Here is a 25,948-nt window from a genome sequence, read left to right on the forward strand (position 1 = left end):
CGGAGCCAAAGTTATTCCAAATAGAATGTTGCAGATTTCCTATGGAAACACGGTCCTAACTATAACTAGCTACTGGCGACCGCCAGTAGATAATATATATATGAGTGATGTCACTGACCATGTCATGAGTGATGTAATATGTGACGTTATCAGCAGTGGATTGCGGTCGCGCGAGTTATAGTTAGCTGTACTAACTATAACAGGGGAATTTCATTGGTTTTGTATGAGAGAAATGTCCAGCTAACTATAACGTGTGTGAAACCTATGGTTTTTTCAGTGAATTTGCAAGGTTTTTTAAATACTACTTCCTAACTATAACGTGTGTGAAACCTATGGTTTTTTCAGTGATTTTGAACGGTTTTTTAAATGCTAATTTTTGAATTATTAATTAAATATTTTTTTTTTAATAAAAATAAAATTCCTATGTATTCATTTATATATTATCTGTATCCTTTTATTTGTTTTTGCTCTTTTTTTTAACTTTCAATTAGGATAAAGTTTAACAGTTTATTTCATTTTTGCAATTAATTTTTCTCCACTTTTCTTTTTTTTTATATAAATTCTTGGGGTGCGCGCTCTGAGCGCGCACCTAGTACGTTTTTGTAAGTTTTTTATGAATACCGTCGTACGTTATTTACGTACGCATACATACGTTATAGTGCGTGCTGGGAGCGCGCACCCAGTACGTATGCGTACGTACGTACACATGCGTGCGTGCGTCGTACGCGCTCCACGCGGTTCACTTCCGCATACGCTTAAATTACGCACATTAACGTTCATGTATACGCGTGTTCAACGTATGCGCGTTACGTACGCGCATATGACGTATGCACATGCGCTCCTACGCGTTTGCGCATGCGTAATCACAAGGTGCGCGCTCGGAGCTTGCGCAGTGCGCGCACCTCGGGTTATATGCTTAATAAAACAACACTTCTAATTGGTTATCATTACTTTCAGTTTCTGATTGTTTCAACACCACACCCAATCCCCTCATGGCAAGTCATGTGATCATGAATCATCACTTTTGATTGGTTTGAAGTACTTTCAGTTCCAGATTCTTCCCAAACCACACCTACTCCCCTCATTATTAGTTCTGATTCCTTTGGAGAAGGAGCTATTCTGTTGTTGAGAGACAATGGCTGAACAGCAACCATCTTCAGACACTGACCAGGACACTCTTGAGAGGCAGAGGAACAGGAAGCAGAAAGACAGCTTTATATGGCATTTTTTCACTTTTCCAGAGGGACAAAAAAAGGTAAATGCACCTAAAGTTACTTGTGTTCTTTGTCAAAAAGTCTTGTCACGTGGGAATCCTAACAAGAAGTATTCTTTTAGCATTCACACTATGTTGAGGCATGTTGACAAAATGCATCCAGTGACTTTTCGTCGAGCTTCTGGAGCAAACCCTCCACCTGCTCAACCGACGACATCTGCAGCAGCTCAGCCGAGCACATCTTCGGCAGCTCAGGCGAGCACTTCTTCTGCAGTGGTGCCTTTGCCTTCTTCCACACCTCTTTTTGGACCACCTTGTTTGGCGAGGTTGTCCACACGCTACACTGATTGCGGTCGACTTATTTCTGTGGGTGAGACCAGTCTTGATCTCATTCAGAGAAAATTTGATGCGCATGAGTGCAGTAGGCCATAGATGTTTTTTCTTTTTTTTCGTTTTTCTCTTCCTGTTTCCCTCCATTAACTCAAGGGCTCTTTTAAGAGCCACTTAAAAACTAAACCCCCAAAATTTTTGGGGTGATTTATTTATTTAAAATTTAATGTACAAAGAGAGGTGAAGAAATGGAAGCATGAAAAGGGAGGATTGAGAAATACAAATATTTTTCACTTATTTTTTTAAAAAAATAACTTATTTGGAAAAAATAAATTTTTTGTATTTTGCAAGGGAACAGAATTTCGTTTTTTATTTTTTCTTTCTAGTTCTGCAAAAAAAGAAAAAAAGTATTAATATTCAATCATACATTACAAAAAGCATTACATGTTTTTACATATTTTACAAAGCAATTTTTTGCCCTTTTTTTGCTGTTTTCAGAATTTTTTAATTTTCACTTAAAATAGTGAAAACAATTGTATTCATCATTTAACAGCGGGCAAAAAAAAACAATCTAAAAGATTGTTTAAAAAAAGCCCAAAAACTATCCTCACTAAAATATACCTTGTTAGAAATATTACATATATATTACAAGTACTTTTCTAGATGAATAAAAATTTTCTAGATAAACCGTCTTTAAACCTTGTCGCAAAAGCACACATGCCAAAATATTTTCTGTCAAAGGAGTCCACAATTGTTTTTATTACTTTTCCTTTAGGCCAAATAGTAATTTCAAAATTCTTTTTAAGTGATATCTCCAATTATAATTAGGGGTGGGCGGAATTTGCGAAATTAACTTTCGCAAATTATCGCGAAAATGTTTAAAATTATCGCAAACAAGCGGAAATATCGCGAAGATGCGGAAGTTTTTTTCCAGCATGTTTGCGAGATTTTCTGCATGGTTGTGGGTCGCCAACTTACCCAAGTGGTTGCTTGCGGGCGCGGCCATCTTGTTTTGAGTTGTCTCGCGGTGCATGATCGCAAGAAGAAAGACGTGATCACGCGACGCATGACGTCACTGCGGGCGCGAACTGTCGCGAGACAGCGCAAATGGCTAAAAACAATACAACATCTCATGGAGAACGCGACCGGATCAAGAAAACTTGTCGGCGAATGCAGGGATTCAGGTAAGGCGATCGCGCACGCGCGAGAATGTATTATTTTAGAGCGCGAGCAAGAAACAAATTATCGCCAAGCTGCGGAAACCGGAATTTTTGACATTTTCGCGCTCTCTGCGGAACGCGAAAATGTAAAATTATCGCAATTTCCGCGAACGGAATGAAATTTTCGCCCAGGCCTAATTATAATCCTTTAAAATTACAAAAAATGCTTTCTTCAGATGCAGTTTTTAGTTTTCAAAATTTAGGTTTCAGAAAAATTAAGTAAGAATTGGGTAAATCATAAGGCAAACGTTGCTTGAAAATCAATTGGGAATCATTACACAGTGTCCAGCCTTTTTCACATTTAAGATAAACTGTGTAATGTCCAGAAGTTACAGTAGGTCCTTCATGAAAAATTATTGCAACTGTAACAAAAGTTTTTCCAGAAATTGATAAATGTTGTCCTGTAAACTTCTTTATTAAAGTATCCAATTTTGGACTATCAGCTCTACAACGTTGCATCATTAAAATTACATACTGACCATATTTCTGTAAAAATAACGTGGAAAACATGTCAGATTTACATTCAGAACATTCCATGTTGTGATTGGCATCTTTAACTAATTTCCTAAAAGTCACTGATTTACTTTGTGGTAATGGTAAAAATATGAACCTTTCTGAATCAACATTACTACTACATGTGTTCATACAGTTTTCACAGCAATGTTCCCATTTGTAAGAGACACCAAATAAGTTTTCTACTTCTACTCCTTCATCTTCAAGTACGCTCAAAATATATATTAAGAATTCCTGTGCATCTTGCTGGACATTTTCTTTAAACTGTGTAGAACCACAACATACATCTAAAAGATTTCTAACATCAGTAGCACTTTCTATTTTAGTTTTATCAGTACTCAGCTTCTCATAAAGGAGACTCAGCAGAGAACACAATCTTTTTCCATGATTTACTATTATCTGTTCTAGCAACTTTTCAAGATAAAATACAACATTCAGCACTACATTTGAATAGCAGTTGACACCAGAGCTATTTTCAAAATGGCAACCAACAACCTCTTCAACACTGTCCTTTTTCTTTTTCCTTGCTATCACATCACTGTCCTTTTTTTTTTTGTTCTGTTCATCCACATTACAGATATTTTCAAATCTCCTTTTCCGAGAGGCAACATGTTTTTCAATCACAGGACACTGTCCTAAATGAGGAGCATAGGTTCTTCTTAATCTATTATACTCCTTTACACAGTTTGTATCAGCACTAACTTTTGAGTCATCAAAGTCTATCATAAATAAACCAGATAATGTTTTTACTCGTGACAGAGCAACATATGCCATACCTTCTTTGAACACAGTAGAACCAATGTTTACAAAAGCACTATCTACAGTCAATCCTTGAGACTTGTGAATAGTTACAGCATATGCTAGAGAAAATGGAAACTGCTTTCTACGCACATATAAGTCTTTCACAAACAAATGTCTTTAACTTCTTCTATCTGATCAAATTTTATTTTTAAACATTCAATTCCATCTTTTTTCTGATAATTAATAAAACCCACAACTCTTCCCATAGCTCCATTCACTAAACCTTTTTCTACATCCAAATTTCTCCTTAAAATCACTCGACAATTCATGCAAACATATAGATTTTTTTCTAATCCAGCTGTTTTGGAAATGTTCTTCTCTAGTGAATCCAATTTATTTTTCAGTTTGCCTGTTAATGTAAAAGTAATTCTTTCATGCTGAATTTTGTCCTCTGCTTCCATTTTCTTAATCTCTTCCTTTTCCAATTTCAGAAGTTCCTCATTGAATATTGAGCACTCACGTAGTGTTGGCATTAAGCAGATTACAGTATTTTTTTCAGCAATGTTCTTGTATATTTTCTCTGCAACTATCTCTTCATTTGGAAATAAATTATGTAGCATCCTACTCTTTAATGCTTTTTTGCCAACTTCTGTGAGTAGTCCAATTCTGATATCTTTCAGAATACTTGCATAATCTTCGTCGTTTGCTTGTCTCATATTGGTAGTGAGTTCTTTGTACTCAAAGAACGACCAAATATTCGCATTACCAATGCTTCCTTATGACTTCTTCGTGTCTTCATGTGTCACAGTATTAAACACTGGTTGTCCTTTAACTGGAGTGAGCTGTAAAAGATCTCCAAAAACTATGACGTGTTTACCTCCAAATAACACGTCATAGTCTCTCCTAAGAATTTGTTGCATTCTTAAATGCACAAAGGCAAGCATTAAGTTTGAAACCATGCTCACCTCATCAATAATGAGAACTTGCATCTTCTTCAACACTCTTGAAACTTCGAAGCATGCTTCTCCAGTTAGCTTGTGGTATTCTATTTTGTTCTCATGCTCCACTGGTAACATTAGCAAGCGATGTAAGGTAATTCCTTTTATGTTATAGGCTGCTAACCCAGTTGGAGCAGTTACCACACAAGACAAATTTGAAGCTGTTTTTTGCTGTAGGTAGCTTCTGATGACTTTTATTAAAAAACTTTTACCAGTTCCAGCTTGTCCGCTCACATACATCCTGATTGGTTCAAATGATGTGCATGAGCACTGTTTTTTTTCATGTAGTAATCCATGATCAATTTTTTTGAAGACTTCTTCATAAATTTGTTTTTGTTCTTCATTCAGTTGTTGTTCCAGATTTAGTAAGTCGATTGAATCTTCCTGTGCTTGATTCATAGCCGTTTCTACTTCAGTCATGGCTACTGCAGCTTCATTTTCTATGATTGGTTGTCCTAGGGGATCTTGACTAAGTGTTCCTGAACTTTGGCTGTCTTGAGAACTGTCTCTAGCTACTTCAGCTGCAATTTTTGCTTCCTGTTCATTTTATTCATTTAACATTTGGACATAAGTTGTGAAAGTACTGCATTCTATGCTGTCTTTGCTAGCATTAAAAGAATCTTCATAGCTTTGAAATTCTCCCAGTAGTTCGTCCTCTGAACGCCATGGTTTAAACAGCTGTAAAAGAGCCAAGTAGTAAAATTCCTTTTTGTCAGTAGTGTCGCAACTCAGCTTCCTGTGATTTATCAAACTTCCTTTTGTTTGCTTCACCAAACATCCTTCCTCACCAATGACTTTATATTTTCCATTGTTGATGTCTTCTGTGGCTTTCCGTGAAAAAATGTAGTTCTGCAGCACTTCATAGAGACACATGTTCTCAAGATGATGACTTCTTTTTGGGTAATATGTGTCCAACATGTTTGTTTTCAAAATATCTGTACTTTCTGGGTCATTCTCAGCCAAATATTCAATTTCTCCAACAGATTTCAGTACCCGATTTCGCATTCCTGCAAGGCCTAAACTGACCCAAATTATTCTTCTGGATTTCGAGTAAAGACTTGCAGATGATAACCTATCTGAGCATTCGTAGGATCCATTTTCTCGATGCGATAACATCTTTAAACTGAAACTGTACAGCTTCTTACTGACAGTCTTCTCGTGAGAAATCTCTTCCCACATTTCCTTCAATTCTGTTTTCTCAGATTTAGTGATGTAAGATGTGACATACCGAGCAACAGCAATAGAATTGTCTGCCACATACTGAATATCCATGTTAGCATTCCACATTGTTAAAATGACTGGGTTGTAGTCATTTATAAATGTTGACTCTTCTTTTCTTCTTAGGTTGTATGTATTTTTGGGAGATTTTCTGGTTATAGTATGTCGCACAGCTGACATAAAACTGTTGACTCTTCCTTTTGAAAGAACAGGTCTAGGAAATCCAAATCGACACTTTGTGTAGAATTTATCTTTGGTCTTGTACTTCCGTCGACAGTTTTTTCCACACCGATGACTTTGGAAACGTAAAACTTGTTCTTTTAACTTTTTCTCTTCTGTGCTATTAGGTATAGCACATGTTGCATATTCTTCAATGAAAGATAACACTGCTTCATCAGCATCTGTTCCAAATTTTGGGGCATCCTTGATCCACAACAGCATATGAATATGAGGGGCACCTCTTGCTTGGTACTCTTTTCTCCAAAAGAAATCCACTACTTCTCCAAGAGGTGGATTTTTTTTTATTGCAGATGAAGGTCATCATAGCCTCAAATCTATGATTGAAATATCTGCAAACATTAACCGGATCCAATGAGCACAGTTCTCCTGCTGTCTTGTATTCAATGTTTTTAATGTTTGAATTTGCCTCTCGTAGAAAATCCAATAAATCATCCCAAGCGTACTCGGCACAGCTTAGGGTTACAAACCATGTAGGAGTTCCTAAATTCCGTAAGATGCATTTTAATTCTCCATGGCGTCGGTACCAATATTCATTTGTCCCACGCTGACAAGCCATCAGATTGATCAGTTGTGTTTCCAAATGATCATCTCGGTGCTGCACTTTCTCCATAAAATCCTTAGCAGACACATTATGTAGATGTACTCCACTTTTTAAAATGTGATTTACTGCATAAGATAATGCAGACAAGTCACTTTCAAATAAAAGATGAAACAAATAAGGAATACTTTGACGAAATCTTGAATCTTCAGCATATAGTCTTGTAGTCCGATACTCAGAAGCTGGAATCTGTTCTGGGCGTTCATCGTATCGTCCACCTTTTCCTGTAGGAAACAGCTGAGGAAAACATCAAGCTTCCAAGCTCTTCTCCCATACACTCACGGGAGTTCCTTTTGCTTTCTTCATCTGAAACAGATCAATAGTGTCTCCCATAACTTCTTTTGAATGAAGAGGATGTCTGCTAAAATGTTCATAAATTTCTTCTTCTTTTGACTTATCCACTTTTTCAATTTGTCCAGTTGGTGTTTCTGTGTCTTCTTGTAAATCTTCTTCTTCTTCATCTATATAAATTGATTCATACCATTTATTATTCCTTTTCAAATATAAATTTGCTCTTTGTACTTTCCGTACATCTACCAGCTCCTGCCAAATCTTCTTATTCTTTGTAGGTACACCATTAACCAGAATAACTAATGGTTCAGTTTCCAAAGTATCTGCATCAATAGTTTCCATATTTTTTTTCAAATCCAAGGGCAAATACACCACTCTTCCTTTTAAACCTCTCACTAAATCTGAAGGAGGTAATTTACCAGTTTTGGGCTCCATACGTACTATGGTCTGGAACAGATGAACACATTGAATGAGTATAGACTCATATGTATTTAAATCAGAAAGTTCTGCAGGAATAGCATCCAATTCTAAATTATTATGTACAGCTCTGGTCGGCATTCTATTTTCTTCTAACTTGTTATAACAGTATTTACAAATACGCTGATCTTCACCCAATTCAAAACAATTTTCCAGAAATATATATGTTGCAAAATCCTTCCACTTATAATTATCTTAATTTGCACTTTTTTTATACAGATCAACATTCCTTGTTTGAATTTTAAAATGGTTTCTGCGGCAACAAATACAAATAATATTTGGTCTTTCATTAGAGATGATAGTAAATTTTGTCATTTCATCCTCAAAATCTTTAGTAATAATGAGTTCTACATTGTGTTCCTCATTTTCCTCATTAACTGTGTCCTTTTCTGCACTTTCTTGTTCTGGTCCGAAGTAACAAAACTGAATCTCATCGGTAACCTTCACTACATCTGATACAGATCCACGGAACAGAGCATTATTTAACTCATTTAACTTTACTGCTGGACTTTTAGCAAAATACAATGTTCTCACAAACTTTCTCATTTCAGTATGATGAACAGCCAGCATCCTAAAATGATGAAAAACACTTTTACACACTTTTCTAGATAGACAAGCCAGAGAATGTCCTTGCAAACCAGTATTCTCTCTCACTCTGCATGGATCTAGTGTTTGAAGCACCTTCATCTTCTGTTTTACACTCTTTTTACTATATTCTCTTAGAAAGTCATGTAATTTATCAATAGATTCCTGACGCACAGTACAAATACTACTACAGTTCCAAGTGTACACTGGGGCTTTTGGACGTCTCCCCATAGCCTCGGCAGCCATTACTTCTTCCTCATTTCTTGGGACCATTTTCTCTTTTTCCATCACACAACCATCCTTAACTTCATATGCTCTACCATTGGTGTCAACTGCATGCAACAAACTATTACTTTGAAGATAACTCTCTTCATTAAACAATGGTTCAGTACTTGAACTGTGTTTCCATTCTCCTAAGAACACTTTACAAAAGTTACTTTTTTTCACTTCTCTTTTCCTTTTGGTTTGTGACTTCATTGCATTGACTAATTTATCTAATCTACGCATCCTATTCAAAATTAGAATAAAAAGTTTTCTTTTTATTTCCAAAGCCTTACTTACAATATTTTCTATAAAAAAATAATTTCTTAATAAATTTTGATTTTTTCTTATATTTTTTCACATCCTTTAGCAAATTTAACATCACTCTTCTCTGAAACATTTTTCGACGAATGTTTTTAAAATCTAATTTTCGTGTTAAATCAGTTTTACATACTTCTGATTGTACATTAGCTTTTGTTTTTTACTGTTGACTCTCTTGTTGCTTTGTACATAAAACACTGTTTGTTTTACATTTATTTTTGCCATTTTCTTGATATTTTTAAAGAAAACTTTAGTTTTCTTACCAGTAGAATTTTTCTTTTTTCCATCACATGCTTCTCCTCCTATTTTTTTTTTCCAGTTTTGTCCAGATATACTTGTTGTTGCTTTTCTTTCCTCTTTCTTGTCCTTAAAGGCATTTTTTAATTTTTACACTGTTGCTCAGCAATACCTGCAAGAAACTTAAAAAAAAATATTTTTTGTAATTATAATTCATTAAAATATTTTTTAAGCTTTTCATTAATTTCAAATGTTTTACCATTTGCCTCTCATTTGTGATTTACTAATTTGTGCAGAGTGCTAACCACCACAGTTGAAAAAAACAAGCTGCCCCTGCAAGTCTTTCAGAACAACTGCAACAGACTTTAAATCTCTGCCCACAATTCCTGTGTGCACACAGCCTCAAGGTGTGATTCTAGGCAGAAAACAATATTTGATTGGCAATTTAAATGCACATTTACTACTGTGGTAGAGCAACTGATAATTGCTGTTACAGCCTGACACATTTTCCTTATAGTTTACAGAGACAGAAAAGAGCACATTTCCTAACAGCTACTTCATACCATAAGCATCTGCAACCTGGGTGAGTGATTAGAGTAGAGCAAAGAAAATGAGGCCTTGATGATGTTTTTATGTGTTTGCGTTATACACTGCTATCTGAAACATCACACAGAGCTAAGTACTACGCATGGGAGTGTTGGAGAAGCTGCTGCATGTGTGCCAAGAGTGTGTTTCTGGAGACTATGTATTGTCAGCTGCAAGAGAGATGAGCAAGGAGACTTCCAGAACTGCATGAAGACTGCAGGGATGTATGTAACAGTGCATGTGTGCTAAGGGATAATTTGTGTAAAGACAACAGGCTGCCCCTTTCCTGGGACTGCAATTCTTACTGAACAACAACTTCACAAATTTAATCTCTGCCCACAATTCCTGTGCGCACACAGACTCATGCCATCATTTTAGGCACATAACACAGGCTGCCCCTTTCCTGGGACTGCAATTCTTACTGAACAACAACTTCACAAATTAAATCTCTGCACACAATTCCTGTGTGCACACAGACTCATGCCATCATTTTAGGAACATAACACAGGCTGCCCCTTTCCTGGGACTGCAATTCTTACTGAACAACAACTTCATAAATTAAATCTCTGCCCACAATTCCTGTGTGCACACAGACTCATATCGTCATTTTAGGCACATAACACAGGTTGCCCCTTTCCTGGGACTCCATTTCTTTCAGAACAACAACTTCACAAATTAAATCTCTGCCCACAATTCCTGTATACACACAGACTCATGCTATGTTTTTTGGAACAAAACAGTGTTCCTGAATAGTACCAAATTACTGTTACAGCCTGACACATTTTCCTTATCATTTACAGAGGCAGAAAACAGCACATGTCCTAACAGCTCCTTGAGACCATGACCATGTGTTACAGGGTGAGTGATTAGACTAGATCAAAGAAAATGAGGCCTTGGTGACGTTGAATGTGTTTGCATTACACAGTGCTATCTGAAACATCACACAGAGCTGAGTACTACGCATGGGAGTGTGGGAGAAGCTGCTGCCTGTGTGCCAAGAGTGTGTTTCTGGAGACTGTGTATTGTCTGGTGCAAGACAGATGAGCAAAGAGACTTCAAAACTGCATGAAGACTGCTGGGATGTATGTAACAGTGCATGTGTGCTAAGGGTTATTTTCAGTTTTGAACATATGGCAACTACCTGTGACTTTGCTATTTAGAAAGAGAAATCTACCCTGTTGGTTTCAAATGTTTTAGCTTTTGCCTCTCATTTGCGATTTAGTGATTTCTGTTGACTGCTAACCACCTCATTTGAAGAAAACAAGCTGTCCCTTTCCTGCAAGTGCATGTTTTACAGAACAACTGCAACACAAATTACATCTCTGGTCACAATTCCTTTGCGCACACAGCCTCATGGTGTGCTTCTAAGCAGAAAACAGAATTTGATTTGCAATTTCAAAGCACATTTACTACTATGGTAGAGCAAGTGATAATTAGTGTTACAGCCTGACACATTTTCCTTGTAGATCACAGAGGCAGAAAAGAGCACATGTCCTAACAGCTCCTTGAGACCATGAGCATGTGCATTCTGGGTGAGTGACTACACTACAGCAAAGGAAATGAGCCTTGGTGACGTTGAATTTGTTTGCGTTACACAGTGCTATCTGAAACACCACACAGACCTGAGTACTACACATGGGAGTGTGGGAGAAGCTGCTGCCTGTGTGCCAAGAGTGTGTTTCTGGAGACTGTGTATTGTCTGGTGCAAGACAGATGAGCAAAGAGACTTCCAAAACTGCATGAAGACTGCTGGGATGTATTTAACAGTGCATGTGTGCTAAGGGTTATTTTCAGTTTTGAACATATGGCAACTACCTGTGCCTTTGCTATTTTGAAAGGGAAATCTACCCTGTTGGGTTCAAATGTTTCAGCTTTTGCCTCTCATTTGCGATTAAGTGATTTCTGCTGAGTGCTATCCACCACATTTGAAGAAAACAAGCTGTCCCTTTCCTGCAAGTGCATGTTTTACAGAACAACTGCAACACAAATTACATCTCTGGCCACAATTCCTGTGCGCACACAGCCTCATAGTGTGCTTCTAAGCAGAAAACAGAATTTGATTTGCAATTTCAAAGCACATTTACTACTGTGGTAGAGCAAGTGATAATTACTGTTAAAGCCTGACACATTTTCCTTCTAGATCACAGAGGCAGAAAAGACCACATGTCCTAACAGCTACATCAAACCATGAGCATGTGCAATCTGGGTGAGTGACTACACTAGAGCAAAGGAAATGTGCCTTGATGACGTTGAATGTGTTTGCGTTACACAGTGCTATCTGAAACACCACACAGACCTGAGTACTACACATGGGAGTGTGGGAGAAGCTGCTGCGTGTGTGCCAAGAGTGTGTTTCTTGAGACTGTGTATTGTCTGGTACAAGACAGATGAGCAAAGAGACTTCCAGAACTGCATGAAGACTGCTGGGATGTATGTAACAGTGCATGTGTGCTAAGGGTTATTTTCAGTTTTGAACATATGGCAACTACCTGTGCCTTTGCTATTTTGAATGGAAAATCTATCCTATTGGTTTCAAATGTTTTAGCTTTTGCCTCTCATTTCAGAATTAGTGATTTCTGTTGACTGCTAACCACCACATTTGAAGAAAACAAGCTGTCCCTTTCCAGCAAGTGCATGTTTTACAGAACAACTGCAACACAAATTACATCTCTGGTCACAATTCCTTTGCGCACACAGCCTCATGGTGTGCTTCTAAGCAGAAAACAGAATTTGATTTGCAATTTCAAAGCACATTTACTACTATGGTAGAGCAAGTGATAATTAGTGTTACAGCCTGACATATTTTCCTTGTAGATCACAGAGGCAGAAACGAGCACATGTCCTAACAGCTCCTTGAGACCATGAGCATGTGCATTCTGGGTGAGTGACTACACTAGAGCAAAGGAAATGAGCCTTGGTGACGTTGAATGTGTTTGCGTTACACAGTGCTATCTGAAACACCACACAGACCTGAGTACTACACATGGGAGTGTGGGAGAAGCTGCTGCGTGTGTGCCAAGAGTGTGTTTCTGGAGACTGTGTATTGTCTGGTGCAAGACAGATGAGCAAAGAGACTTCCAAAACTGCATGAAGACTGCTGGGATGTATGTAACAGTGCATGTGTGCTAAGGGTGATGTTCAGTTTTGAACATATGGCAACTACCTGTGCCTTTGCTATTTTGAAAGGGAAATCTACCCTGTTGGGTTTAAATGTTTTAGCTTTTGCCTTTGCGATTAAGTGATTTCTGCTGAGTGCTAACCACCACATTTGAAGAAAACAAGCTGTCCCTTTCCTGCAAGTGCATGTTTTACAGAACAACTGCAACACAAATTACATCTCTGGCCACAATCCCTGTGCGCACACAGCCTCATAGTGTGCTTCTAAGCAGAAAACAGAATTTGATTTGCAATTTCAAAGCACATTTACTACTGTGGTAGAGCAAGTGATAATTACTGTTACAGCCTGACACATTTTCCTTCTAGATCACAGAGGCAGAAAAGACCACATGTCCTAACAGCTACATCAAACCATGAGCATGTGCAATCTGGGTGAGTGACTACACTAGAGCAAAGGAAATGTGCCTTGATGACGTTGAATGTGTTTGCGTTACACAGTGCTATCTGAAACACCACACAGACCTGAGTACTACAAATGGGAGTGTGGGAGAAGCTGCTGCGTGTGTGCCAAGAGTGTGTTTCTTGAGACTGTGTATTGTCTGGTACAAGACAGATGAGCAAAGAGACTTCCAGAACTGCATGAAGACTGCTGGGATGTATGTAACAGTGCATGTGTGCTAAGGGTTATTTTCAGTTTTGAACATATGGTAACTACCTGTGCCTTTGCTATTTTGAAAGGAAAATCTACCCTATTGGTTTCAAATGTTTTAGCTTTTGCCTCTCATTTCAGATTAAGTGATTTCTGTTGACTGCTAACCACCACATTTGAAGAAAACAAGCTGTCCCTTTCCTGCAAGTGCATGTTTTACAGAACAACTGCAACACAAAATACATCTCTGGCCACAATTCCTATATGCACACAGACTCATGCTGTGTTGGTAGGCACAAAACACAGGCTGCCCCTTTCCTGGGTCTGCAATCCTTACAGAACAACAACTTCACAAATTAAATCTCAGACAACAATTCCTATATGCACACAGACTCATGCTGTGTTGGTAGGCACAAAACACAGGCTGCCCCTTTCCTGGGTCTGCAATTCTTACAGAACTAATGCTAATTTCAAATGTGCTGCCATTTTCATCTCTTTTCTTTCAAAGTGATTTCTGCTAAATCCTAACCATCACAATTAAAAACAAGCTGTCCTTTCCTTTCAACTGCAAGTCTTACTTTTCAACAGCAACGCAAATTAAATCTCTGTCAACAATTCTTCTCTGCACACAGACTCATGGTTTGATGGTAGGCACAAAACAGTATTCCTTATTCTTACCAGTACACATAAACTTATTGTGAAAACATACTCCATAATATCTTACAAGTTCAAAACAGTTAAATATCTCGCAAACCTCAAAATGTAAAACATAACTTTTGAAGAAGATTCACAATTCTAATATTTATCTAAAAAATCACCACATACATCCCCTCTCAAACTCATAACTCACCTTTTAAAATAGTTAGTTGAGAAAGAAATGTGCCACTCATACAGCAGACTACCTGAGTCAGAATATCAGAGCTCCACACCTCTCTCCTCTCTCCAGAACCAGTAAATGGCAATGTTTACCTCTCTTTTTTCACACATATACATGTTAATTTCAAATCTCAGTGCTTCCCACTTTTTTCAAATGAAATCACACATTTCTATTGGTTGAAAACTTCAACCCCTTTCCAAATGTACCCTTCCCCCAACTTGTCTCCTGCCTGCTACCATAGCAACAGGTCATGGAACACTGCTGTGAGGAGAGAGGTCAGAAGTTCAGCAGACAATGTTTCATATCCAAAGAGCAAGAGTGCTTGACTTTTCAAACCTAACATCAAATCCATAGTAATGTTCTGTGGTAACACATTTTTTCTGAACCAATACAAAACATGCTTTTAAAAATTTAAACATACAGCCTAGTTTTTAGTGTAGAATGGTTTGAAACAGCCAATGAGTTCTTTTTATAAAAAAAACTATGTGTGCCTCCATTTTTCAACTGTCTTTCATTTCATATTGCCTTTCTACTGAAAGACACCTCCTGAGTGCATCCAGATCTCCTTGGAAGATGTTCACAGTGTGGATTGTAGGTCACAGCTATGTCTTCTGGAGTGAAAAATTTGCAGAAAAAAGAGGTATGGTGAGAGACCTTGCTTTGCCAAATGTAGACATTAAATGGATTGGTCAGAGAGGGTTAAAGTGGCACCAATTAATGCCTTTGGTGAAAACCTTTCTACATCTCCCACAGCCTAACCTTATTATTTTGCACTGTGGTGGTAATGACCTAGGCACTTTAACTGGGGAAGGTCTGGAAATGCTTATTAAGGACACCTTTGTGCAATTGATGTCGCTTTTTCCACAAACTGCCTTTGTATATTCTAACATATGCCAAAGGCAAAAGTGGAACTGGTCCAACCAATTTTGTCCGCAGATTGACAAAGCAAGGAAGTACATCAACAAATCTATTTCTGCTTTCCTCAGAGACTATGGTATGGGTTCTACATACCACAACAACTTGCGTTACAACATGCAAGACATTTATAGAGGAGATAGTATACACTTCACTGATGAAGGCAACAGAGTCTTCCTCTTGAACTTTAGACTCTGCATCGGTACTTACTTGTAGGTACCAAAAAACACACAATAAACACAAGGGCTCTTTTTAGAGCCACCGTATATCTTAACACTTAATTGCGAATTTTTATTATTTTTTTGTTTAAAAATTTTTTTCGGGTGCCTGCTGGGTGCGCGCACTCGGCGATATTTTTTTTCAAAATATAAATCTTTTTTTTGCCCTACAAGGTCCTACTGTGACCCCCTTACAATGCCTAGTGGGTCAATATCTCCCCACTCTGCCCCCTTTTCACGTTCTCCCCCTTTGTTTATCACCCTCTCTTTATGCGAGAGACAAAATGGCGGCCGCCGCTTCCTGATTTCCACCGATTCGAATGTTTACTGACATCTAACAACCAATCAGAAGTGCGCTCGCGCACGGCAGGGTGCGCGCACAGGACTTGCTCAGTGCGCGCACGCTGCGCGCGTACAGATATATATATTGATTTAAATGCTAATTTCTCAGGAAATACTGAACAGATTTACACCAAACCTGCAAAAGGCACTTCATGGACCTTATGGCTACCTCTCTGCCAAATTTCACATAATTCTGTTCAGCCGTTCGGGCTGTAGCTGCGACTAAAGTCCCTATGGAAAAATGCATGGGGAAAACGTGTTTTGGGACCCGCCTTTTTTCTCGGCCCCCGCTTGACGAATCACCCCGACACTTTCAGGGTAGGAGCTGAGCGGAGCGCCCCATTAGTTTTGAAAATTTCGCGAGGATTCGTCAACCGGTGCAAAGTTATTCAAAATAGAATTTTGAGATTTCCTATGGAAACACGGTCCTAACTATAACTACCTACTGGCAACCGCCAGTAGGTAATATATATATTTATATGTATATGTATATATGTATATATATATAAATTATACATATACTTACCAACAATTTTGCCTGCTGCCAGCTGTAAACGGAAGAGACTAAAGAGAGAATAAAAGCTGTATAAATTGTGTCTAAGCTAAGCCACTGTGGAAAACAGGTAAAGGAGATAGGCTAGGGGTAGCGTAGAAGCAGTACTACTGCCTAGGTTGAGGAAAGGACTTATGTAAAGTAATACTGTTGTGTATTTGTGTTTGCAGATGCCTAGTAGTCCCTCGCTAGGATTCCTGTGAGGAAGAGGCACAGCAGTGGAGTCTCTCTTGCTATTCCCATCCCCTTTCCCCCTCTTTACTAGGAGTGGATTTAAACATTCATTTGCAGTGGAGTTTGGGATTTGGGGAAAAGTTCTTCTGTTCCTGTGGAAGCCCCAGTCATTCAGGTGCGTGGTACTAACATACAGATTCAAGAGATAAAATATTAGAAGCGATGTTGTATTCCCGACCACCGCCACCTACTGGTTTCTCTGACCCAGGAAAGGTAAGAGCAAGTGCTACACAAACTGTAGCTTCTGTCCCAGTTAATCCAGGTCTTCTTTCTGTTGAATGACCTTTACAAGTTCCAGAGATTGCTCCGTCAGTTGTGACACAACCACCTGCTTAAGCTCCAATTGAGAATGTTTCAGTTGCACCTCGAGTGGTTGCAAGCACCTTACTCCAGGTTGAGGAAAGCCTGGATGTCTTAACGACATCAGTGGTTGGAAATGTAACAATAACCCATATTTTACAATTATTTTTGTGAAGACCTCTACAAACGTTGCAGACTTAGGTAGATGGAGGAGGGACCCTAGTCTTTACGACTCCCTTAGCACTCATTGACCATAATGTAAATGATGAGGGTTATTTACCAGTAGAAATCACGAGAGAGAAGAACATAGAGGTCACTGAACCCACAAAGGAATTAGAAAGCAAGAAAGATAGACCATTGTACACACCTATATTGAAGATAGAAATAGAGGAAATAATCAAAGGTTGCCTGGAATTTGGTCACATAGATCAATACCAGAGAAATGAGTTCATCTACCTGTTTAAGGAGATTACACGAAGAGCTGCTATGGTATATGGGAGATTGACAGGAATAGCAAGGAAGTACGATGTGGATCTTTCCAGCAAGGTGAACTTGCTTCGGAGCTATGTGGTTGAGTTGGATGATCAGGCCATAGAAAATATGAGGGTTACAGGGATGCATTTGCACCTTATCAAACTGACAAAATGCAAATGGAGATGGAAGATGTGGGAAATCTAGAACTTAGGTGAGCAAGAAAGCATGAAAAGGATAAGAGGGAAGCCAAATATAGAGGAAAAACAGGATAAGCCCAATGAGAACAAGGCAACAGCCTATCCTCTGAGGGAAATAGCTTGAGGAACTTATTTACACATGCTTTTGGAATAGAGGTGACAACAGCATTCACAAACAATTCTCCAAAGTTGAGAGACAAGCTGGCGCAGTGGTATACACAAGTGGAGAGGTTCATAAAGATTTCGATGGTGTTGTGGATTGATTTGAATGTGTTCTTTGACATGATGGTACTAGCTGATTTAAAGGCAGAATGTAAGAATGAAGTACAGTGGCCAAAATGAGAACCAGCAAGGGAAAAAGGGGCAAAGGCACCATCGCCATTGATGCTTGAAATATAAAGTCATTATCACCTTTTTGAAAGGGAGAATCCCTCCAAAAGACACTGACTGGTTAAAGATTAAAAGAACCCCACAAGAGCCAAAATAGACAGTCCAAGAGTACTCTGAGGGGCCGATTCACAGAACTAACTTAAGACAAAATCCTAAACTTACTACTTTTGGTATTCACAAAAGTTAGGATTGTGTCTTAAGTTTGTCTTAAGACAAACTTAAGACAGACTTAAGACAGTCTTAAGACACACTTAAGACAGTCTTAAGACATACTTAAGACAAACTTAAGACAGACTTAAGACAGACTTAAGACAAACTTAAGACAAAATCCTAACTTAAGTCTGTCTTAAGTCTGTCTTAAGTTTGTCTTAAGTCTGTCTTAAGACTGTCTTAAGTCTGTCTTAAGACTGTCTTAAGTCTGTCTTAAGACTGTCTTAAGTCTATCTTAAGTTTGTCTTGAGACAAACTTAAGACAAAATCCTAACTTCTGTGAATACCAAAAGTAGCAAGTTTAGGATTTTGTCTTAAGTTAGTTCTGTGAATCGGGCCCTGAGAGATTAGTGCAGGTATTTCGACAGCATAGTGGATGTGAGTATCCTGAGTAAAATATATGGGAATTTTTGCATCTCAGTTTGTTTTGGTATTGAAACCTAAAATCAGTGCCCACATCACGCAAAGTGTGATCTTTCGGCCACCCAAGTCGTTAGATGAAATCCTGTGTTATGCGAAATACTGTAGTGTTGAATTGGACATGAAGAAGAGAAAAATAAAGGAGAAATTCATGAAGGACCGGACTAAATCAGCACAGAAAGGTTCTCAGAGCCTGTCATTTACAGGAAATCAGGGGACGATACAGGGAGTTGTTGTGCCACAAACTAGATTTTCAAGCAATCAAGGTGGAATGAATATGTCCCACAGCAGAGGTAGAGGTGTTCCCATGGGTAATGAATCTGGAATGGACATTGCTGCAATGAAAAAGGTTTCTGCTTGTCATTTCTCCTATAGGGTGGGCCATTGGAAATGAGAATGTTCATTTCATCTTGAAAATGCTGGAGATATTATGCAGAACTCACAACGTATACCTGTTCCAAGAATGTCTATGCAACAGATGCATAAGTGTGCCCCATATGTAGACACAAATATATATGATCACAGAAGCTACCCTTCCACCGAAATCACTGACACTTGAGAAGAATCAAAAATGGTACAGGAAAATGTGTCTGAAGCAGAAAAGAATGGGTGGATCAAGTCAGGATGTAAAAAGAACATGAATGACATTTCGATGTCAGAAGATCCAATACCAGTGCTGCCTGATAGCTTGTTGTTTGCAATGAGATGCTACTACTATGGTTACATACTCTTGGAGAGATGCCAAGATGAGAACATTTAGACAAAGTTGGTATAATCCCAGATTATGAATGATTGCTGATGAGATTTGTAGAAGATATCTTACATGTCAACAGATATAATCAGGGAGAAAAACACAGAGAGCAACTGGCCCATTTAACAGATTCTGGATGGATTTTATAGAGATGCCTGTGCACAACGGGTTGAGATATATCCTGGTGATTATCTGTGTTTTCTCCAGATGGGTGGACCCTAGCCAATGAAGAGAAATGACAGTATGACCGTAGTTAAATTGTTATTACGTGAATTTATTATCGGGTTTGGGATGCCTTTTATTCTTGAGTTAGATAGAGGAAAACACTTCAACAATCAAGCGATGAACATGTTTTGTGCTGCTCTAAAGATTGAACAAAAGCTACATTGCAGTTACAGGGCAGTAGCCGCAAGCATAGCTGAACAATTGAATGGAACCTTCAAATCCAGATTGGGGAACGTTAATGCTTCAACTTCACTGAAATAGTCAGATGCTTTACCTTTGGTGCTGATGAGCGTTTGAAGTATACCAGATAGAATGACAGGATTAATTCCTCATGAAATCCGAATAGGAAGGGCTATGAGACTGCCTGTTGTGCCTAAAAGTGCCCTTGTGAATATCACAGCTGATCTGATATTGGACTACTGCAAGACAATGGCTGATATGGTTTGTTCTGTTTCTCATGAGGTTTCAGCTGCCATTCAAGACCTCCATCATGAACAGTGCCACAACTTCAATCCTGGTGATTGAATTGTGACCAAGAAGCAAGTGTGGAAGACTTATCTTGAACCCAGATGGAAAGGCCTCTTTCAAGTCAGACTGACTATGAACTCTGCTGTTTAATATATTGGAATCACAAACTGGATGCATGCCTCACACACTAAGAGAGTGAGCAATCCAGGAGTGTCTTTGTTTTTTGATCCTAAGAGATGACCTTAAGTGGTCCTAAATTGAGAGATCACCTAGACGTACTGCACCTGTTTTGATACAAAGAGAAGCACAAGGGGAAGAAAGGAGTGAAGTTTTTCAGACTAAGGAACAAGTCCAAGTGGCTGAAGTGATGCAAAATGGCATTGAAGTCTCTAACAAGGAACAGACAGAAATTGAATTGCATGCTGAAGAGGAACAAGATCCTGGTGAAGGAACAAGCTCTGCGTCAAAAAGAGTCAGCCACCAAGCAGATGCACTAAGACGTCTCAGAAAATAAAGACTAAGGAGAAGCACATCAACAGCCCAGATTTATGATAGGGTGCATGAAGACAGTCAAACAGAAGACAAAGGTAACCTTGATCTGCATTATCAAGTTCTAAGGAGATCCAAGAGGATTCGAGCAATTTGCAGAAATTATTCAGCACCTGAATGAACTTACTATGTAAATAAAGCACTAAATGTTACCTTGGAAGATCTGTGCCATGTAAATCTTGAACTGTTAGAAGCCCTTGACTTGCAGAGCTATTGAAATCTGAAGAACTTAATTGAAAAATAAAAACAAGCAATACAATTTGAAGAAAAACTGTGAATCATGATTATTAGATGTTTGTTATTTTAACTATTTGTTTTTCTGAAGACCAACCTAGTCCGAGAAGAAAGTTCCAGAAGAATAGGGATAACATTTTAGAAGAACACGGAGTAGGGTAAAGGATTGTCCATTAGTGAACTGAGCAGCTAAGAAAAAATATAACAATCAACTTAACTGCTTAAAGACGATTGTCTACTAGTCCTCTACAGCAAGCTATTCAAATTATGATTCAGGACAATGTGCTGCATTAGAAATAAGTGTAAATGCATCATGGGTGTGGTTTTCGTAATAACAGTTATAACGATCACAGTAGTACTAATGGAGTTTTACCTCACACCTGATTTAGAGCCACAAGGCACAAATGTCACTATTACACACGTATACAATGTTAGGGAAAATGGTCCGGATTCACAAAAGTAATCTGAGACAAAATCCTAACTTTACGACTTTCGGTATTCACAAAGCACATTTAGGAGTAGTAAAGTTAGGATGTTCTATCAGTTAAACTTACGTTTTGGTCTTAGCTGTGTGCTATTAGCTGGGGATATGAATGTCACCTAGGAATTGTTATCAAATCTTACAAAGGAAAAGATTGAGAAAAGAGTGGTTCCTTGGTTGACCCAGGTCATTTTTGTTAAAAACACTAAAGTGGCCCTTCAATTAACATTACTGGCCTTGCAATATGGTTTAAGAGCATGTAATGGATGTAACACCTACCTACATGTACCTTCGATACACCTACAAAAGAACAAACTGTCAAATGAGGATTGTTTATTTTCTTTTAGACACCTTATATTGGTGTCTCATTGACGTGAGTCACAGAACAATCTGACAGTGATCACAATGCTTTGGTATTAGAATTAGAGTCGATCTTTGATTCATCTCAGGTATCAATTATGGATAATAATCTTGACCAGATTATACTCAGTAATAACAGGAGGAGGGTTAAGTGGTCAAAGATTGAAGGCAACACAACAAATTTAGAGCAAATTTACAATGTGGTTCTTCATTCACTTCACGGCCCTGAAAAGTATGTAGCAGTAGGAAATCGTATACTCAGATCATTTTTAAAACAATGTGGAAACATTTTAAACATCTAAAAAAAAGTAGCAATAAAACTGAATGGTATGATGTGTATTGCAAGGCTGGTAGAGTAGAGCTAATGTCCACTGTAAAAAATGGAAACAAGAACCTTATTGCAGAACAAAAGAAAAAATATAAAGCAGCACAAAAAGGGCCAAAAGAAATTCAGAGGAGAACCTGTGGCAAGACCCACTTTATGCAGCAAATGTAAATGATTGCAAACAGTTTTGGCATATGGTCGGCAAGGGCACCAAGAATAGCATAATGGAAGAAACATTTCACTTTGTGGAGAGGTGTGGCTCACTAGTTAGAGGTGGCAGATCCATAAGCAGAGAATCGGCCAGGGACCAGGGTTCAATTCCTGATGTGGCAGGGTCGTGGACCAGGGTCAAAACGGACTCGATAATTCTCGCCTCGGTACCTACTCTAAACCAGGAACACACTTGGCAACTCTGGGCATTAAGCTTGCCTCATCTCTACACCGGCCCCCCGGGGATGCCTGGTTTCACCTTGGAGATACCCAGCAAGGGACCATCTCACAGGGATAGCCAGGATGGGTTCCCCAGCGGTCAATTGCGCCGGGACACTTCCGAGTAGCTGTGCGCTGTATAAATGACAATAACATAACAAATAACAAAACATAACATTCAACTGTTAAACATTTTCGTGCGTTATACACAAATCTAGCTGATAGCCATTTAAATGAAAAAAAATAAGATTTCCCGGAGAGCTTCGGGGAGTTATGCTCTGCTAATCCAGATGATTTTAGCATAAACTAAACAAAGATGGCCCTTTCCACACGACAGAGGGACAAGGCCCCAGGCCTGGAAGAAATTTCGGGTGACCTTTCCCTCTCCGAACAAGAAATCTGGAGTTTTATCCGTAACCAAAGTTTTAATGCAATTTTATTGGGGGCAGAGGGATCCGATTCCTGCTTAGGTGCTGAGGTGGTGCCGGTATTTAAACAAGGCAAGAAGGGCGATCCCTCAAATTACAGGCCAATAAGCCTTATTGATATATCTTAGAAGCTGTTTTCCAGGCTTGTGTTAGATTAAAATTCTGGATTCAAGAGGGGAACAACTTGTCACTGTTGCAAGTGGGGTGTAAAGTAAATGCAAGTACTACAGACCAAATGATTTAATTTCTTTTAATTCTTTGGAATTATGTTACTTTTAGGAAAGAATACATTTATGTAGTATTTTTTTACTTACTTGCAACCTTTGACTTATCCCTCGAGAGAAAGTGTGGATCGCCTTAAAACATATGGGAGTTCCTGATTATTTGCTGCACACTATAATAAGACTGAACACTAATACTTATGCCCAAATAAGATGGGGTTAGAAAAGTGAACTAACTGAATGTATTGGGTGGACAGGGGAGTTTGCCAAGTTGTGTATTGGCACCCACCCTGTTCAACCTATATATTATTTGGTTATTAGAGACATTGGATAATTGAACTGGTGACTCTCCTATGATTGCTATCTAGAAGATATCTTCACTTTTATTTGCCGATGATGCCCTACTTTTCTCTGAAACCCTTATGGGGCTGCAGAACCCTTTGAATTGATTTTCAAATTCTTGTAGGGAATTTGGGTTGGAAATAAATCTACCAAAAATGACATTTATGACATTCAACCCACAGAGGTCCTTTAAGGATAAGAGTAGGATGGGTGATATTTATCTGTAGCAGGTGAAATAATTTGATTATTTAGGTGCCAGGCCTACTAATACACTGTCATGGTCCACACAAATAACTAGGAGCCAGGCAACACTACAGAATGTGGGGTGTGCAATTGGTAAAGGGCTGAAGTATTCAACCTTCAGACTGGTTATTGAAATCTATAGGGCAAAAGGTATTTCGGCCACCTTTTATGGTGCTGAATTATGGGATGCAAACAACATAGGTGGCATTGAAATCATTGAGAACAGTTTAATGAGAACTGTTCTTGCTTTGCCTTGCAACGTTCCCTTAACCTCTAATCACTAAGATCTTGGTCTGAAAAATGTATCTCATGTGGCTGCATTTAGGCCTCTGGCTTTTTGGGTTAGATTATGAGCCGATGATTGTTCTCTTTCTCTATGAGAATCAGCTGATGAGATCCTTGCCCCAGACCTAAAAGGGACAATAGCCTTGTTTAAATATGTAAAGACATGGTTATACAGTCTGGGGATGCCTGAACTATGGACTACCCCAGCAGCTATGTCAGAAAAGTCCTTTATTTGTTTAAAGAAGAGATACTGGGACTATATTAACAACCAGTGGTTAGGCTGCTCCCGGGTTGGTGAGCTATCAAGTAGATTTCTGGACTTCAAAGATAGGATGATCTGTGAGGCATTTCCTAATTGTATAGAACCACAGGAGGCAAGATCTCTCTATTTAAAGTTCAGATATGGCATTCTTTTACTAAATGAGACCCAGAGCAGATGGTTGAGAAGCATTAGTTCCCCAAATTGTCCCTTTTTTTAAACCAAATACACAGCCACTTGGAGAGTTTGGTTGCTCCTCATTTATCGTATCCTATCCCTGAGGCACTTAAAGGAGGCTGTCCGAATTTTAAAGTGCAATACTACATCTTGGTTAGTGTTTGCTGAATTCAAGATATTTGTTATATGCCTGGCAGATGAGAGGTAAAAATAGTTTACCTGGATCAGGGATATAAGATGGCACCTGGAAAAATATTTTATAACATTGATTGTCTCTTTGTTCATAATGAAATTAGTATCCGTAGTGCGTATTCTAGACACAGGATTGTATTATTTAAGCACTTGCAGTTTATAGAATTATATTGTAACTGAAGCAGGTTGAACGGTTGATAATTTTGAGGAGTATACACATTTATGGTACCTGAGAGGCACCAATGCAGGACACATGATATTTGTTCTCTGTTTTTCCTTTTGACACGCTTGAACATTTCATAAGCACTGTGATGATTATTAATTGTTCTTATGCAACAAGTTGTATGATGTGTGTTTTACTCTGCTTTTATAGTTTTTATTGTTCTTTTGGATGTCATTGTTTTTGAAGACTGTACTTTTGATCTACTTTCATGGTTTCCAATCAAAACCGAATAAAGATTTACTTACTTACTTAATGCCAATAGTAATAGTAGGACTAATATTTATATTTATATATATAGATACTTTTTTATCTAAGCTGTACATATTTCATGCACAAACAACAGGAGCATTTTCAGAAGAAAATTTATGAATGGAACATGGGATTACATGGCATATGAAATGACGATTACATGAAGTTACTGAAATACAGTAGGGGGATCAAGAGAAAAAGACAAGACACATCTGAGGATGAAGGTGCTTTCCAAAACTGAATTTGAATGTGAAACAAATTATTCAGATGATTTAAAAATCATCCGAAGGGAGGGATTATAAGAAACGAAATTTTAAGAGCAAAATTATCATATTAGAATTGCAACTTTTTTTTAATATTGCAGAATGTTTTAACACATAAGAAAAATGTGCGTGCATTAAACGTGTAAAGAATCAAGTGCACTTGAAATGTAGGAAAACTAATGTAAAAGAAAAAATTGTACTAGGCTATTATTCTTCATGTACTTCTGTGACTAGGCCCAAGCATTGTTTTATTTTGACTCTTGCTCATGCTATTCACAACGGGACACTGAATGCAGCTATTAGGCTTAGGTAAGAAGGTTCTCATGAAGACTTTCCTTCATGCATCGATATTCGCAACAAATGTTTAGCTATATACTGATGTGAATGGTTACCGTGGGAATCGGAAGGAGAAGCAACACATTTTGAGGACATCATCAAATGAGCAGTTTTCATTGGAGAAGCGCAACGTACACCTACTAATTTTTGTTACATTATTGCATGATTTATATTATAATTGTGT

The sequence above is a fragment of the Triturus cristatus genome, chromosome 6 (assembly GCF_964204655.1).
Source record: "Triturus cristatus chromosome 6, aTriCri1.1, whole genome shotgun sequence".
In the NCBI taxonomy this organism is placed as follows: domain Eukaryota; kingdom Metazoa; phylum Chordata; class Amphibia; order Caudata; family Salamandridae; genus Triturus; species Triturus cristatus.